The sequence below is a fragment of the Plecotus auritus genome, assembly GCF_963455305.1.
Source record: "Plecotus auritus genome assembly, chromosome: 8".
NCBI classification, from domain to species: Eukaryota; Metazoa; Chordata; class Mammalia; order Chiroptera; family Vespertilionidae; genus Plecotus; species Plecotus auritus.
In genome coordinates this window covers 151,462,075-151,479,719 of record NC_137782.1, presented here as the reverse complement: position 1 = coordinate 151,479,719, position 17,645 = coordinate 151,462,075, and the positions used below count along the sequence as shown (strand labels likewise).

General features: G+C 41.4%; 1 protein-coding gene and 1 pseudogene across 2 annotated transcripts in view; one reads left to right on the top strand and one right to left on the bottom strand.

Moving 5' to 3' along the window:
• CAMKMT (calmodulin-lysine N-methyltransferase) overlaps window positions 1-17,645 on the top strand; it is a 322,383-nt gene that overhangs the window by 169,169 nt on the left and 135,569 nt on the right.
• Window positions 871-10,892, bottom strand: LOC308255867 (dual specificity protein phosphatase 18-like; annotated as a pseudogene). Its single transcript has 3 exons — window positions 10,852-10,892; window positions 2,145-2,246; window positions 871-1,383 (listed from the first exon to the last, which is right to left on the bottom strand). The product of its transcript is annotated as a dual specificity protein phosphatase 18-like (transcript).

Genomic DNA, 17,645 nt, shown 5'->3' with positions numbered 1-17,645 from the left:
AAACACCTTTCCTAGTTCTATAGGGCAAATTGGGTAACTGGGTGTAATGTTAGCTTTGGAATGAGAAGGTATCTTAGGGTTGTGAGTCATGGCCTGTATAAATACTTGTTGCTTAAAAAAAGAAAACATTCAAAGGGAAAGTGAGAGTTAGGAGGGTTTGAAGACCAAATAATTCTGTATTGGTCAGCAAAAGTAGCATTACAACCATGAATAATTATTTGATACAGGCCTCTTAGCTCCTTGACTCTATTACTCACCTGTACTATTTTAGGGAATATGTTTCTGTAAGGAAAATGAACACATTTTTAAATTTACATTTAGTGAGTTTAATCTTTAAAGATATGGATTACAAGATTAAAAGCTACAGCACTCTTTTTTTCTTGCTCCGATAAAAGGCATCACATGGTTTTTTCTGTATCACAAAAGTAGAATAAATTCAGATCTTTTTTTGTTTGTTTTGTTAATCCTCACCCCAGGATATTTTTTTCCATTGATTTTGTTTGTTTGTTTTAATCTTTTTTGTTGAAGGTATTACATATGTTCCCCCTTTTCCCCTATTGACCTTTCTAGCCGGGCCCTGCCCCCATTTATTTTTTAAAGAGAGTGGAAGGGGGGGGGGGGAGAGAGAGAGAGAGAGAGAGAGAGAGAGAGAGAGAGAGAGAGATGTGAGGCCATCAGCTGCCTCCCACACGCGCCCCAACGGGGGCTGGGGCAGGGATGAACCCCACAACCCAGGCATGCGCCCTTAATGCGACCGTTTAGTGCGCGGGCCAACGCTCCAACCACCGGCCAGGGCTAAGTTCAGTTCTTAACGGAGGATCAACGGCAGAACTGAACCTGTGGCCTCGGTGCAGGGGCTGGTGGCACGGCTCACAGTGGAATCATTAAACGGACCTCTTTCTGGTAGATGTCGGGGACCACTCCCACAGGGAGTTGACCATGTGCAAGGTTTTCTTGCCAAATAGCTGAAACTCATATAGGACTACCTTTTCCCAGAAGCCGTTGTTAGGTCGGATGATGGGTCGGCAGGACTTGGTCCATGTGTGGGTATCTAGTAGGGACATGGTGTGATACTTCACGAGGTAGGCGAGGCGGAGGGAAGCGGAGCGCTGGAGCAGAGTGCGACCCGGCTGCATTTCCACGCCGTGGATGTGCTCAGCAACGGGGTCAAAGAAGTCACAGAGACGTGAGTTGGGCGTGTCAGCCACAGGCACCTGTGCGTACTGGATGTCCTCATGTAAGGTGTTTACTATCTCCACTGAGACGTTGATGACCCGGTTGCCGGAGAGCATGAGTCTGTTGGCGGCCACCCCACTGCTGATATACAGGCTGCTGGCGACCCGTGAGAGGCCGCGGGCCGAGGGCTGTCGGAGCTGAATCGGGCTGAATCGGGAAGGTACCTGGAGATGCTGTCATCAGGCCGGTGGGTCAGCCAGTGAGGCAGAAAGGCTGCATCTTTCGGCTAGGCTGTGTCCATGGAAAACCGGTTATCCGTCCCACGATCACGCGACCACAGCAGTCCTGGGGGAGAAGTTGGATCTGCTCAGCGCACACAGCCCACGCCACTGGGCCAGCGCTGGGCAGCCTCATAGCAGCGGTCAGGGACAATCCTGCCACGTCCGGAAAATAAATACATATTAAAGCAACTGATTAAAAAGTGAAAAAGTTGAAGTACTGATGCATTGGAATAAATAATGCCTCAAACTTGACTCAGTGGTGGAAGTGAAACCAAAATACAAAGCTACATCTTTGGCTAAAGTTTGCTAACATTTCAGGAAGTAGGTTGAAGTGACAGTGGGTAATACAAAATAGCAGACATATTTCTTGCCGGGATATTTTGTAGCTGTCTATGGCCATGTGTTTTCTTAAGCTGATATCAGCTACTTTTTATACACTTACAATTTCTGGTCAGATTTGGGTGGAAGGTTGTGGTACCCACGTATATAAAATAATGTAATAATGTTCTATCCTTTTTGGAACAAATTTGTTACATAAAATGTCAGATGAGTCATTTTGCTCATGTCAGATATTTGAAAGTAATGGAAGATGCCAACGTGGAAGCCCAGTAATTCATGCACTGGTGTAATGGAGCAAATGAAATGCAAAGCTCTTGCACAGGTCCAATTTCAGCACCAAACGCTTACCTGTCAGTCAGCAAAATTGTCCCTGAATAAAAATGAACCCCATCTGAGAGGCAAAGCATTTTAATATACATCACATTCTTTGACTCTATTGCGAGGTAGAAGCTGCATGGAAAGAGAGAGAATGCAGCTGAAAAAGACATTTAACAGCAACCCCTGAGCATGCTGAAAATCTTGCTCGCACTGCTGCCCACAAAAGGTTTTGGTTGGCCCCTTCTCTCCTGAGTATTGACAAACTCCTTAGCATTGCTCTCCTCTTCCCCTCTGTATCTCTTATCTACATGGAAAGGCGGCGATTTACCCCAGACAGTGAGAGATTTGGCCACTCAGGAATGTGGAGACCAAGTTTTAGACAGGTAACTTCATTGCTGTCTGGGTGCAGCTGGGGGATGTTTTTATAAACGTGACAATGTGTGCCGCACAAATCGCAAGTCAGACATACCCTCGTAGAAGTGATTATTGTGGTTCAAAGTGACTGCCATTCTTTTGAAAAGCCTTTCATTTTGGAGTCAGTTCCCACTTTTCTATATGAGTAAGCACCTTACAGAAATGAGGTGTCCTAGTTTTGTTTTGTTTTGTTTTTTTTAGACCCAATTCCTTGTGGTTTTTAAAAAGCAAATGGGAAAGTTAAGAATTTGTATGCTCCAGTGCCCACACACCCAGGGCTTCTTGAACCCTACCTCTAGGAGTCTTGATTTATTCTACCTTTGAAATGTCTGTTTTCCGTTTCTGTGTTTTAAGACTCTAAGTACTTATAGGAACCCAAGCAGCTATTGAAAACCAGTAATGACTAGTTCTTCTAAATGTTAATGATTGAGAATGAACTAGCAATCAGGGCTCAAAAATAAAAGAAAATAAAGTGTGCCGTATTAGACACGATCATAATTAAATCAAGCCAAGGTGCTCTATACTTATGACTGTACTAATGCTTGAAAAATTATGAGTACGGGGAAATTTACATAAATCCTCTTTAAATGGTGCATGTGAAAAATGGAAAGAAAGAAAACCGTGTTCACAGGACTAAATTTATTTTAATCCCCTGGTTCAAGTGGTCCTAGAAATAATCATACTTGTATCAATCTATATTGCATGACTTTTGTAAGATGTGAAAATAGTGTTTTTCACTAAATTGTCACTTATTATTGTTCATTTAGGGCCACTAACGTAGAAAGATTTCTCAGCTACAGTGTCAAAAGAATAGGGACAATTTGATGTTTTCTTTTGATGCTGTTTGTTGATATCTAGACCACTGTAGCTTGATTGCCTAACATTAAACCTATAATAACAGTGCAATCATAGCAGTATCATCACGAACGTTGTTACAATAGAAACAACATTTACACGGCTTCAGAATGGTAATTATCAAACTTTTTGTCATGAAGCGCTTATTTGCTAGCATTGATCTGCCCCGGTCAGCTGTTAGCTCTTCTCATCTGAGGTGTATTGATTGTATAATCAGTAGATAGAGGCTGTGGGCAGATGAAATTCAGTGTTGTTGGGCAAATTATCGGCTGCTTGCCTGTTGACCTGGACCCTGCTGGTTATACCTTAGACGCTGGTGGGATTATTACTCATTTCGGTGATCCTACTTTACAACGGAGCACTCTGTATTATTATACAAGATAAATGCCATCCTGCTTGCTGTGGTTGTGGTTGACTACACAAATGTCAGAAAATAGCTAGTCCAGAAACTAGGCAGTACAAGCATGTTTCAGATGAGGTTAAAAAGAGACATTTTCAAAGACTACCTTTTCTGTATTTGTCTCTCCATATGAATATAGTGATAAGGAGCCTTTGTGTACCTAGCTGATGATGATAATGAGACCTTACATGTATATAGTGCTTTATCATGTCCTAAGGGTTGTGACAAGTCAGTTAATTTTCTTGTTTTACCAACGGGAACACCGAGACCTGGATTAAGTTCAGCAAAGGGGCTAAATGAGCCTAAGAGCTAGAAATTAAATCTATTTCCTCTGAGTATAAGTTGAACTTATTATGTCTTATTGCTCTACCTTATTAGGTTATCTGACCTGACCATTTTTATGTGTGTACTGAAAAATCTAACGTTTCATCCAGCTGGATTTGTGGGACAAAAGACCTTAATGTGATTTAACTAAATGATTGCATTGGGTGACTTTGGAGACTACTTCAGCCATTAAATATTTATAACATTCCAAAGGCTAAGGTCTAACATGGGACTGTTTTAAAAGACAAAATTGTTTTATGTAAAATGAACCAAATAAACTGATGATCAAAAATAGACCTAGAGACATAGAAACATGAACAGGCTGTTGAACTTCAGAGGGAAGGCAGGGGCGGGTGGGTGGGAAGAGATCAACCAATGAACTTGTATGCATATATGCATAACCCTTGGTCACAGACAATGGGGTGGTGAGGGCCTGGGGGGGGGGGGGGGCGGGGAGCAGGACAGGAGTGGGCTGGAAGAGGTTAATGGGGGAAAGGAGGACCTGTGTAATACTTTCAACAAAGATTAAAAAAAAAAATAAGTTAAAACAAAAAGAGCAGTGTGAATTTCATAGCTGGTAGCTATTTAAAATCTAGATGTTTCTAGAACGTTTTATTATGTGGGAATATTTTTCAAGGTTATTTCTTTTGCCATTTCTTACTTTCCTTAGTCCAGCTTCTCTTGCAATTTGGAATCTTTCTACTCTTCAAAGGTAACTCCCAGTTTCAGAATTAGCATTGTATCCTAATACCTAGTCGGGGCCTTTCTGACACTATGTGGAAACCTATTTTGATATGAAGTCACCCAAACATATATTTTTAAAAACCTGGCAATGTTCACAATGGCATATTCACCCTTTCTGTCAGAAAGGGGTGTAAAAAGGGTGTCCTTCACTAACAGTGCAATGCCCTAAAAATATTAACATTGTTCAACTGATAATCTGAATCTCCACATAATACTCTAGATGAAGGGACACTTACCTATAGTTCTACATCTCCAAATGCTCTCAGTTGTGCCTAGTAAGCTGTCTCATTCTCTCAACCACTGAATCATCTATATATGTAAAGAGGTAATATGCAAATTAGCCGTAATGCCGTAACAGTCACGACCGGCTCAGGAGGAGGCTGCCCGCGCAGATGGGTGGGAGGGGACTGCGTGCCGCCCCCAGCCCCAGCGGCCACGGCATGGCTGGGGCTGGGGGCAGGCCCAGAGCAGAGACACAACACACAGGGGGCTCTACCCTGCTGGGCGACAGTGCGCTAGCAGTCCCGCCTCTGTGCGTGAGCTGCAGAGGAAACACCTTTTCTTACCGCTCATTGGCTAAGCTCCTTGTATGCCACTCGCAGTGTTTTTGGTAACTTGGGTAATAAGAATCCAAGAAGGTGATCTAGGGTTTTCCACCTCACTCCTGGAGGAAAAAATGAAGGTCCATTGCTGGAGGGGCTAAGAAATGTCATATCCTGCCCTAGCCAGTTTGGCTCAGTGGATAGAGCCTTGGCCTGTGGACTGCAGGGTCTGGGTTCAATTAAAATCAAGGGCGTGTACCTAGGTTGCAGGCTCGGCTTCTCCCTGGCTGGGGCCCAGGTCAGGGCTCATGCAGGAGGCAACCAATCAGTGTCCCTCTCACATTGATGTTTCTCTCTGTCTTTCCCTCTCTCTTCCATGCTCTCTAAAAATCAATGGAAAAATATCCTCAGGTGAGGATAAAAAAAAAAAAAAAAAAAAAAAAAAAGAAATGCCATATCCTATGAAAGAGACATCTTGAAAATGCCTAAAGAAAGTTGTCATTTTTTCATGGTGAAGGGACTGGTGTCCGTGTTGATGAAAATACCTTGGTGGCTGTGGTGGCTGGCAGTGGCAGCAGCAGCGGGGTGATGGGGGTGGCGCCTTCCCCTGATCAGCCAGGTTGCCTCCTGCAGAGGGGGGCCAGACTGTGGCTTAGGCCTGCTTCCCAGGTGGAGCGGGCCTAAGTCATCAGTAGGACATCCCCTAAGGGCTCCTGGACTGTGAGAGGGGGCAGGCTGGGCTGAGGGACACCCCCCCCCCAGTGCACGAATTTTGTGCACCATGCCTCTAGTTGTATTATAAAGGTCAGTGGTTACCTGTGCATTATATTTTAAAGGCATACTAGTACTCACAGCAAGTAGTTCTATAAGCAAGTCCAGTAGTACCACATTCTTCTTTGGTCTTAAATTTTGCCGCTGTTGAATCATGAGGGGGCAATGATTTTTCCCCCCTTAAAAACTATTTCTTATTCTTAGTTTTAAAAGACCAAATGAATCTGAGAAAGCCAAATATCATATGATCTCACTTATTTGTGAAATCTAATGAACAAAATGAATTGACCAACAAAATAAGACCCAAAGCATGGAACAGACTGACATACCTCAATGTGGTGTTGGGGGCATGAGAATAGATAAACCAAAGAACTTATATACTTATATGCATAGCCCATGGACATGGGCAATAGGGTGGTGAAGACCGGGGGCGGAGGGGGGGAGGTGGTAAAGACTGGGAGGAAGGGGTAAAGGTGGGTGAGAAATGGGAGATATCTGTAGTGCTATCAACAATAAAAAATATTAAAAATAAAGACCTATAGTGCTACCAACAATAAAAAATATTAAAAATAAATAAAAGACCAAATGACTGCTCTCTTGCCTAAAATACTGCAGGAGATAATGGGTGAAGTATGTGACAGTGATATGCAGAGGTGGCCAGAGTTGAGATATTCTGCATTTATATCTCTGTGAGCATAAAAGAAAACAGCTGTGTACTCCTTTAGTCTTACCTAATCTAGGCAAATACAGTAGCTAAAAGGTAACTCCCAGTTTTAGAATTTCAAGCCTTTAAAGAGAAGCCTTAATTTGTGTGCATATTCCTTTATCTATGGCTGCTGAAATACACACTGAGTACTGAAATATTTAAAAGAAAATAGTTATCTTTTTCAGATTCTCTCCCCCCTCCCCAAAAGCTAAAACACATATAACATGTGTATAGTCATTATTTGTGTATTGATCCTATAGTACTGTTAGCCCTTCATGTCCTACCTGTTTTAATGTTTCCTTCATTGCTTAATGCTATGTTTTGTATGTAGAAGGAACTTAAATATCTATTGGAATGGACTGGACATTCAGTCAACAAGTATTTATTGATGCCTGTTATATAAGAGACATGGTGGGAGATATCAGATACAGCAGTGAGTGAAAAAGACACACACAGTTCCTGCTCTCAATGCTTGTGATGGAAAAGAGGTGAAACAGACATAAGAAACTAGTACATACTTAATTGTGTAATGCAATTTTTTACTTTAATATTGTATACTTGAACAAAATTCAACATATTGGGGTTTTCCCAATAAGAAATCAGGTCATTTTATGCTTCTCCAGTATAGGCACTTTTAAATATCAACGTTTAAGATTCTATTGTACTTTTAAAAAATGTTCACTTTTGGCAAGTTTGGTCAAGTTTATATACATACCCATATATAAGTGTATATCTAAGTATATATGTGCATCTAAGTATATATGCATATAAGTAAGTGTATACATATATCAGCATATATGTATGTATGAGTATTTATGTATATTGGTATACAGTCATCACTCCAATCAAGATATAAGATATTTTTTAAAATATATTTTATTGATATTTCACAGAGAGGAAGGGAGAGGGATAGAGAGGTAGAAACATCGATGAGAGAGAAACATCGATCAGCTGCCTCCTGCACACCTCCCACTGAGGATGTGCCCGCAACCAAGGTACATGCCCTTGACCGGAATCGAACCTGGGACCTTTCAGTCCCCAGGCTGATGCTCTATCCACTGAGCCAAACCGGTTTTGGCAAGATATAAGATATTTAGATCAATCAAAAATGGTAACTTTGTACTCTTTTACAGAGTACAACCCATGACTTCCCTCAGGCCCCTACATTTGTCTTGAGTTTTAGAGAAATGACATCATACAGGGGTAGGCAAAAATAGGTTTACAGTTCTTCGTATGGTAAAAGACATGCAGGTTATGTGTATTGCAGTAGCTTTATTAGCTGTGTTTTGTGCAAATATAAGATCCTGGAGGGCTGGGACTATGTTTAATTCATCTTTCTCTCTTGGTACCTAGGGTCTTGCTTGGCACATAATAGGTCCTCAGAGTAACGGATTGGTATGCTGACTAAGTGCTTAGGCTCTGCAGTAAGACAGACAAGGATTTAAATCCCTGCTCTGCTAATTAGCCAGATTTCTTACCTGTTATTTAATCACTTTGAGCCTCAATTTCCTTATCTGAAAAATGGAAATAATTGCATTGCCTTACATCATAGCATTGTTTTGAGGATTAAAAGAGCTAATTGTGATAAAGAATTTAGCAACATGCTTGTTACATAAATTCTCAATAAAAAGAGCTATTATTTTTTAATTTGTAGTTCATGAAATGTTTCCTTAAGCTGACCTCAGATAATTGCTTAAAAGTTCTTCATTGATGTTTGTTTATATCTTACTTGAATATTTTATAAAATATCATCTCATCCAGTGAGATTATAGATTGGATGCTGCTACTCCTTAACTTATTGTCCATAGGGTGAAATGCAAGTAGGAGTATTTTTTTTTTATTTGTGAGCTGTGGAAATGTACCAGAGGACCTGCGATATTACCTTGTGTTTACCATATGTGAATAATGTTGGCACACATTGAAATCATTTAATTCCCAAATGAAAGTCTGTTATAAAGACAAGCCCTACCTTTAGAAAACATTGTTTCACTGATAATTTAGGAATAATATTAAATGTTCTCTATGTTGTTGAGTAGAATGCTGAACCCAAATGTGAGACAATTAAAATTAACCTGATATAATGCATAGTGGGGTACTTGTGGAATGCAACAGTAATTTTGAGAATTAAAATTCAAGTCAACAAATATTTATGCTTTTTACACATAAAGCATAGTATTCAGTTCTATAAGGAATAGAAGATAAGCAAGATGGAGTTCCCTCCCTGGAGTTTCTGTGGTCTAAAGTAGGAAATTGGGTATCTGAATGCAATGGTAAAAAAACAGTAAAAAGGTTTGTTGATTAAGTCAAAGCAGTTTTAGTGCCCGGCTTTATAAAAGTGAAGCAAATTATACTTCCTCTAAGCCAGGCAGGTTAATTTTGATATCTTTAAAGATTCTGTGCTAGATGAAATCATTGAACAATCAATTAGTCACCACATAGCAGAGCATGAAGCACTGAGTAGTCACTATCTTGGCTTTGCAAAGAGCAAATTGTACCAGATCGATTTAATTTCCTTTTTCAAGAGATTGACAGTTTATATGAACATTTAGGAAGTAGGATATGTAATTTATCTGAACTTCAGAAAGGATTTTGATTCAGTCACACATGACATTTTAGCACTAGCTCAAAGGATGTGGTCCAGTCCAGACCATATTCCTGTAAGAAGGGGCCAAATTCACTGACAAGTCACAACTGAAAAAGGTTACAAAGGGCTTTGTATCAACAATGAATCTTGTTCTATAAATGCATACCCCAATGCTGAAGTTATTCTGAACTTCTATCTGTGTCATAGATAAATAATTGAAAATAAACTCATGTGTTGGCCAAAGAAAACTCTAATACAGCTACTTTGTAAGGTTGTTATAGTTTAAATGAAATGATCTTAAACCATAAAAAGAGCCATTATATTCTCTATAAAGGACAAATGACCGAGTTCAAAATAACATGCTCTGGTAATCCTGAGCAGTATTTGAAGGGAGATACAAGATGGGAGCAGCTTGGACACAAATATGACAAAAAGACTTGGGAATCAATAATGGAACCCAATCCATGTATCCCTAAGCAATTGTGCTTTTGTTGATAAGCAACACATAATCTTAGGATGTGTAAAAATGAATATGATTTGCAAGCCTGAGGATTCCAGAAGTCATCACTCTGTAATTAATCAGTTGTAGTCACAGCTCTCAGACTATTCTAATTTTACACTACAGGGAAGCTAGAGGGTCCAGAGAAGAGCATTCTAAATACATAAGATGATGAGCAGACACTTCTTTAAAGTTTAGAGAAGACAGGCCACTCTTCAAATTATACAGAAGTATCATTTAATTTCATAGTCATTTATTGAGTAGCAACTATTGTCATACATTTATGGAATAATTGTTTTGTTTTCATTTTCACAAGTGAGAATATAAAACAATTGAGTTTAACTGTAGCAAGAGTTTCATAAAGGAAGTACTCTTTTACTATTGAGGTCATTAAACGTTAAAACGTGTTATCAAAAGTTTCTGAAATATGCTTTCTTGAAAGCTGCTTGGCATAGATATTGAAGGTTTTGATTTAGTTTAGTGGTTCCAAAATCTGACAGTGTCAGAATTGCTTGGATAGAATTTTTAAAAACAGACCTTATTGAAGTACTAGAGGCCCGGTGCACAAATTTGTGCACGGGTGGGTTCCCTCAGGGTGGCCTACAGGAATCAGGCCTCAGCTCCCAGCCCCAGCTTGCGCCCCCTGCCTCGCAGCCCCACAGCCATGCAGCCCCACCTGGCACCCCGCTGTGGCCTGGCGCCACCCCCTCACCTGCTCCACCATCCTGCCTGCGGGGTGATCAGTCAGGGCTGGGCCTCCCACCCGGCTCTCTCAGTGCCTGGGAGCTGGGTGGTGACCCCGCCCCCTGCTGCCACTGCTGGTCACTATCTGCAGGTTGATCGAGAAGGCGGTCAGTCCCCTGCTCGCACCTGCCTTGGCCTGGCACTGCCCGCTCACCTGCTCCACCATCCTGCTGCGGTTCCGCTCTTGTCAGGCATGGCCGGCAGTGCCTCTACTGCCACCCACAGTCAGCGCTGCATCGGTGACCCCTGTCATGTTCTGCGCCGCCCCCTGGTGGTCAGCGCACATCATAGCGAGTGGTCGAACTCCCAGTCGAACTCCTGGTTGAGCAATTTGCATATTAGGCTTTTATTATATAGGATAATTGACCTACTATAAATTGCATATATTTCAAGTGTAATGTATGTACCAATGAAACTATTGTCGCACTCAAGACAATGAACATATTTATCACCTCCTCCCAAATTTTCTCATGTCCCTTTGTAGTTCTTCCATCCCTCTCAAGGCAACCGTTATCTGCTTCCTGTCATGGGAGATGAATTTGCATTTTCTAGAATTTTATATAAATAGAAACAAACTGTTTATGCTCTTTTTCATCTGGTTTCTTTCACTCAGCATATTTATTTTGAGTTTTATCCATCTTGTAATGTTCATTTAGTTTAATAGTTTATTTCTTTTTTATTACTGAATAGTATTCCATTTATGGATTTACGTATATATATATAGGGTGTCCCCCAAAATGTATACACATCTATATATATAAAAAGCCAGCGACTGTAAAGGCCATAACAACCATAACTACTGGTCGCTATGATGCCCACTGTGGCCAGCGAACCGGCCGATCAGGAGGTGGGGCTGGCTGGCCAACCTTGTGGCGCCACCCCCCTGCCAGCCTGCCCCTGATCAGACTCTCCCACCCCGATCAAGAGCTGGCCGCCGGCCAAATGCCCTCCTTTCCCCCCAGCTAGCCCCACCCCCGATCAGCCCACCCCACCACAATATGCCTGCAGCCCCTCCCCCTGGCCGGCCCGCCCCTGATCACACCCCCCTGACCCAAATAGGGGGTGGGTCTGGCCGGCCAACCTCCTGCAGCCCCTCCCCATGGCCGCCCCACCCCTGATTGCATCCCCCACCCCAATAGTGCAGGGACAGGTAGTTCAGTGTAGGCTTCTCCCTGTGTATAAATGGTGCTAGGCTCTGTTTGTTTTTTTGGTGTGTATGTGTGTGTGTGTATAATCCTCACTGGAGGATATTTCCTCCATTGATTTTTAGAGAGAGTGGAAGGGAGGGAGAGAGATAGAGAAACATCATGTGAGAGAGACATATCAATTGGTTGTCTCCTGTTGGCACCCAGCCCAGGGCCAGAGATCAAGCCTGCAATGGAGGTAGGTGCCTTTGACCAGAATCAAATCCACGATCCTTCAGCCTGCAGGCCGACACTCTAACCACTGAGCCAAACCGGCTAGGGCTAGGCTCTGTTTTTGTTTTTGTTTTGTTTTTAGTTTGAGCCCAGTTAGCCACTGGGAGCCCTCTTTAGTAGGTATGTTCTTTCTCAGGGTCTATAATATCTGTTTGTGAGGGATATTGGTGTGTAGTTTTCTCATTGTGTCTTTGTCTGGTTTTTGTATCAGATTAATGTTGGTCTTATAAAGTGAGTTAGATAGTTTTCTTATTTTTCAATTTTCTGGAAAGATTTGAGAAGAATTGCTATTATTTTCTTTCTCAACTAGAGGCCCAGTGCATGAAATTTGTGCATGGGGGGGGGGGTCCCTTAGCCTGGCCTGCACCCTCTCCAATCCAGGATCCCTCTCGCAATCTGGAACCACTGGCTCCTAATCCCTCACCTTCCTGCCTGCCTGATGCCCCTAACTGCTCCCCTGCTGGCCTGATGGCCCTAACTGCTCTCCCCTCCTGGCCTGATCCCCCTAACTGCCTAATTGCTCTCCCCTGCTGGCTTGATCCCCCGAACTGCTCTCCCCTCCTGGCCTGATCACACTAACTGCCTATCTACTCTTCCTTCCTCTCCGCTCCCTTTGGCCCCCTGGCACAGGTGTGCTGAGAGCTCTCTGCCGTGGCCCCGCCTCTGTCCTGATTGGTCGTTACATGATGGTGTCCCAGTCAATTTGCATATTCCTCAGTTATTAGTATAGATGTTTGGTAACATTCACTAGTGAAGCCAGCTGGGTCTACTGAATCTCAATCTGTGGGTGAATTAAAAAATCTGTTTATAAAAAAATAAAGAAATTGGTTTGTGTCAAAATCCCCATCTGATTCTATGATACATCCACATTTTTGGAACCACTGATTTGATAAAATAGGACCTTAAAGTCCAATCCAGTCATCAAACCACCAGGAATGGGGCAGTTCTCAAGAGGCAACAGAATCATTCATGATCAGCCTCTGAATTTCAGCTTTGAACTGTACTAGCATCTTCAAGAGCCTTCATTGCTAAACCAGAACTCTCTACCCAGAAAATCCTGTGCAGGAGGCCATTCTGACAGAATTGTAACCAGTCCAAAGTTTACTTGGTAATTAGAATCATGCATACAGATTACCTTCTAATTCATAGCTAATAGAAAACTGAACATTTGCTCAAATCTGACATAAATGGAAAATTTCTAGAGAAAAATTACATTTTTTATAAAGAAAAGGAGTTATTCCATGTGAGTAATTAGGCTTTTATTAATGTTTGGGATGATTCAAGTCTTTTTCAATAATTGTGAAATTTCTCCCAATAAAAGTCACCTTAGAGATTGTTTATTATGCATTAGATTCAAGTCAGTCCTTTTCTGTAGAACAGCTCTCTGTCTGGGGGTGTCAGTAGCGGCAATTCCCTAGGAACATGCTAATTGATGGGCTGCTTTATCTGTAACATATTTGATAAACTGTACTGTGACTATTTTAACAAAGGGCCAACTTTCACACAGATTAGTTCCGATCCTAGAAAGATGGTACTAATTTGTGAATAATAGATGTCCATTCACTACCTACATCCATCTATTTGGTTGACTAAATATAGAATTATTTAAAAAGCCTAATGTCCATAATTCTTTTCAGTAAATCTATAATCAATGCTATTAACCAGTCAGTGAAATCGCCACTTCATATTAGAGGCATGTCACTTTATGGGCACTTTGATCATCCTAATTTTATGTTCCCATAAAAAAATAGAAACATAATATTATGTGGTAGATGTTGTGTAAATACATCCTATCTAATAAAAGAGTAATATGCAAATTGACTGTCACTCCAACACACAAGATGGCTGCCACAAGATGGCCAGCAGGGGAGGGGAGTTGGGAGGGACCAGGCCTGCAAGGGAGGGCAGTTGGGGGCGATCAAGCCTGCAGGGGAGGGCAGTTAGGGGTGACCAGGCCTGCAGGCGAGGGCAATTGGGGGTTATCAAGCCTGCATGGGAGGGCAGTTAGGGGTGACCAGGCCAGCAGAGGAGGGAAGTTGGGGGTGACTGGGCCTGCAGGGAAGGGCAGTTGGGGGGTGACCCAGGCCTGCAGGGGAGGGCAGTTAGGGGTGACCAGGCCTGCAGGGGAGGGCAGTTGGGAGGGACCAGGCCTGCAAGGGAGGGCAGTTGGGGGCTATCAAGCCTGCAGAGGAGGGCAGTTAGGGGTGACCAGGCCGGCAGAGGAGGGAAGTTGGGGGCGACTGGGCCTGCAGGGAAGGGCAGTTGGGGGGGACACAGGCCTGCAGGGGAGGGCAGTTAGGGGTGACCAGGCCTGCAGGGGAGGGCAGTTAGGGGCAATTGGGTTGGCAGGGGAGCAGTTAGGCATCAATCAGGCGGGCAGGGGAGTGGTTAGGGGGTGATCAGGCTGGCAGGCAGAAGCGGTTAGGGGCAATCAGGAAGGCAACTTCCCTTCCTCTGCCGGCCTCGTCACCCCTAACTGCCCTCCCCTGAAGGCTTGATCGCCCCCAACTGCCCTCCCTTGCAGGCAGGTGAGCAGTTGGGAGCCAGCAGTCCTGGATTGTGAGAGGGATGTCTGACTGCCCGGTAGGATCGGGCCTAAACGGGCAGTCAGACATCCCTTGAGGAGTCCCAGATTGGAGAGGGTGCAGGCTGGGCTGAGGGACACACATCCCCGTGCACAGATTTTGTGCACCGGGCCTCTAGTGTATTATAATCCTTCTAGCTCAGAGGTTAAACTTTATTTTTATGCCATGGCTCCTTTAATATCTGGTGATGCTTATAGATCTTTTCTCAAAATAATGTTTCAAATGTATAAATAAAATTATAGGAATACAAAGAAACGAGTTACTTTAAAATACAGTCATCAAAATATGTTTAAGACACAATTGTGATATCTGTGCTTTCTTATTAATACAATAAAATAATCAGATCTAGTTGCAGCTCTAATAACTATTATAATTTTTCATTGAGAATGAGCTCCTTAGTGGCATTTTGAAATGACTGCAACAACTATAATGTTACATGAAAATATCATTGTTCATAGTCTACATTTGTAATATAAGGAAATGCGAAATTTCAGTTCGTTTAGTAAAAATAACATATTTTTTTCTTTTAAGTTCGTGGACCCCTGAATTCTCTCCATGAATCCTAAGAACCCCTGCCTACCTTCTGTTCACTTTTAAATCTTAGTTTTTGAATCACAAAAACTAATTTATGCAAAGATAAATTGTGAAAGAATATGGGAGAAAAAATGAAGGTCCAGTTTCCTTGTGGAATTGGCTGAAAGGCTTTATTCGACATTTTGATATACATTTTTTTCATTCCATTACTTCCTGCTGGAATTAGCATTGTCCTCTTCAATGAACCACTAATTGAACGGCCTGACAAGTATGACTTAATCATACAGCACTTCTAATCTGTGAAACCCATTTAGAATGTTAGCACAAAATAGAAATATAATGATATAAAGGAGAGGATTACATACCATAATGAAATTTCAGCTCAGAAGAACCTAATTGGCAGCAAGCTTGGGACCCTTAACTCAGAAGTCCTTTGGGTTTTGTCTTAGAAACTTACTTTTTAAAGGCTCTGGGGGCAAGGTGATGGTTAGAGGATATAAGCAAACAAAAGGTAAAAGCAGGTAAAGTCATGTTTTCAAAATATTATGTTCAGAAGAGTTGCATTCTATCACAGGTGTTCAGTTCATATGCCAACCCTCATATTTGCAAGTTGCTAACTGGCATTGCATGATTAGATTGAGTAATTGCACACGTCAGTAAAAAAACCATAATTACCTAAGAAAAATGCATGCATTTTGTCTGGGTAGGACTTAGGACTCACCCATTTAGCATGTCTTTTAAATTTTGACCAATTATAAATCTGCTAGCAACACAGACAGTAAAATCCTATATTTCCTGTGGATCCTGACACAGGTGGGTTCTTGAATATTGTTTACTAAACAATTAGCTTTAACATTTAAGATGGAATGGAAAAACATTTAAAGCTTGGGAGAATTGCCTAGCTTAGGAGAAGCTTTGGGACTTGGTTAGAGATTTTGGTTGTTCTCCATTTCTCAAACATGTGACAAGAACTCATAGTTTATTTACAAATAGAAAGTAACACTTCATAATACCTGACGGCTTTCAGAGCTAGATTATATCTGTCCTTGTCTGAAGGGCTCCAGTAACACTATTGTAAGATATTTTCTTCTGACCATCTGGCAGTTCTTAGGAACCAATCTCTCTCAACATTTTATAGCTACTGCACTGGTTACAGTTAATCCTTTCAATGAATGAGCTGGAAAATGTAGATACATCAATATCATATTCTTTTAGAGTCCATTTAATCCATGCCCTATTATTATTTCCTTTAATAGGGCCATTATCTTCTGTGAAAATGAAGAGTAATTTGTCAGAATCATTTTTTTAAAATTTAAAGATCAATCTATGTAAATTTTTTTAAATAAAAGAAACCATAGATTTTTTTTTTTTTTTTTGTAAGGATCTCGAAAACACTCATTAAAAATCTCAGAAATGGGAATCTGGGGCTTAGATTCCACACGTGTCTTTGGTCTTATTTTTCATTCTGGGTTTTAAAATGTCGAGTGTAATAACTGAGCTTGTGTTGGGCTGACAGTATTCCTGAGAAAGAGTGCATGTTAACAGTGGAGTTGAAACTTTAGCAAGGTCGATAAAAGCAACTTGTGTTTCTCTTTTTGTTTGTTTTAAGACACTAAGGAGAGATTCATTCCAGTATGAGAATTTTGTGAATGTTCCTTCAAAACAATTTGGTACTCAATGGACTTTGAATAACTAATGGTTTTTAAACACCTTGCCTTGCACTTTATGAATATGTCATGGGAAGTGTTTAAGGTTCTTATTTTAACCTAGGTTTTACATCAATATTGGTTGAAGACTTTTGTTAGAAAGGCTGTTATTTCTTTCCACATTCTGAAATTTAAATTTATCATTGAATTGAAGTGAAAATAGTGATTGACCCTTTTTTTAGATTGAGTTTTAAGCTGTTCACCGCACTATCCCGAGCTTCACCGTTCCACTATACACCACCACCAACCATCACGAGGTCACATCTTTCACAGAAACATTTTCTCCCCTAGTGTTTTGCACTTTCATATTTAGGCACTTTAACCTGGGCAAGTTTTTCTTACTGTTGTTCTCTTAAAACACACACACGCACACACACATGCACCCATGTGCTAAGCCAACTCTTCATAGGTTGTAGGATGATATTGATTTGTTATGCCCATAGTTTTTTGGGTATTAAAATTAATTTTCAAAATTTCTATAGAGTTTTATGGTGACTTCTGAAATATCTTTTTATTTTTTTATCAGATGGGGATTAAAATTACCTCAATGTTAAGCAAACTCAGGAAGGAATTTATGGAAGGTTTGGTTGTTAGCTGACTGGATTAGAGTCTCTCCTTTATTGGTATTCTTTTCTTCTTCCAATTTTCAGGTTTCTGTCATAGCCTAAATTTAGGGAGGGAATACTGTCTCCAAATTAATTATAA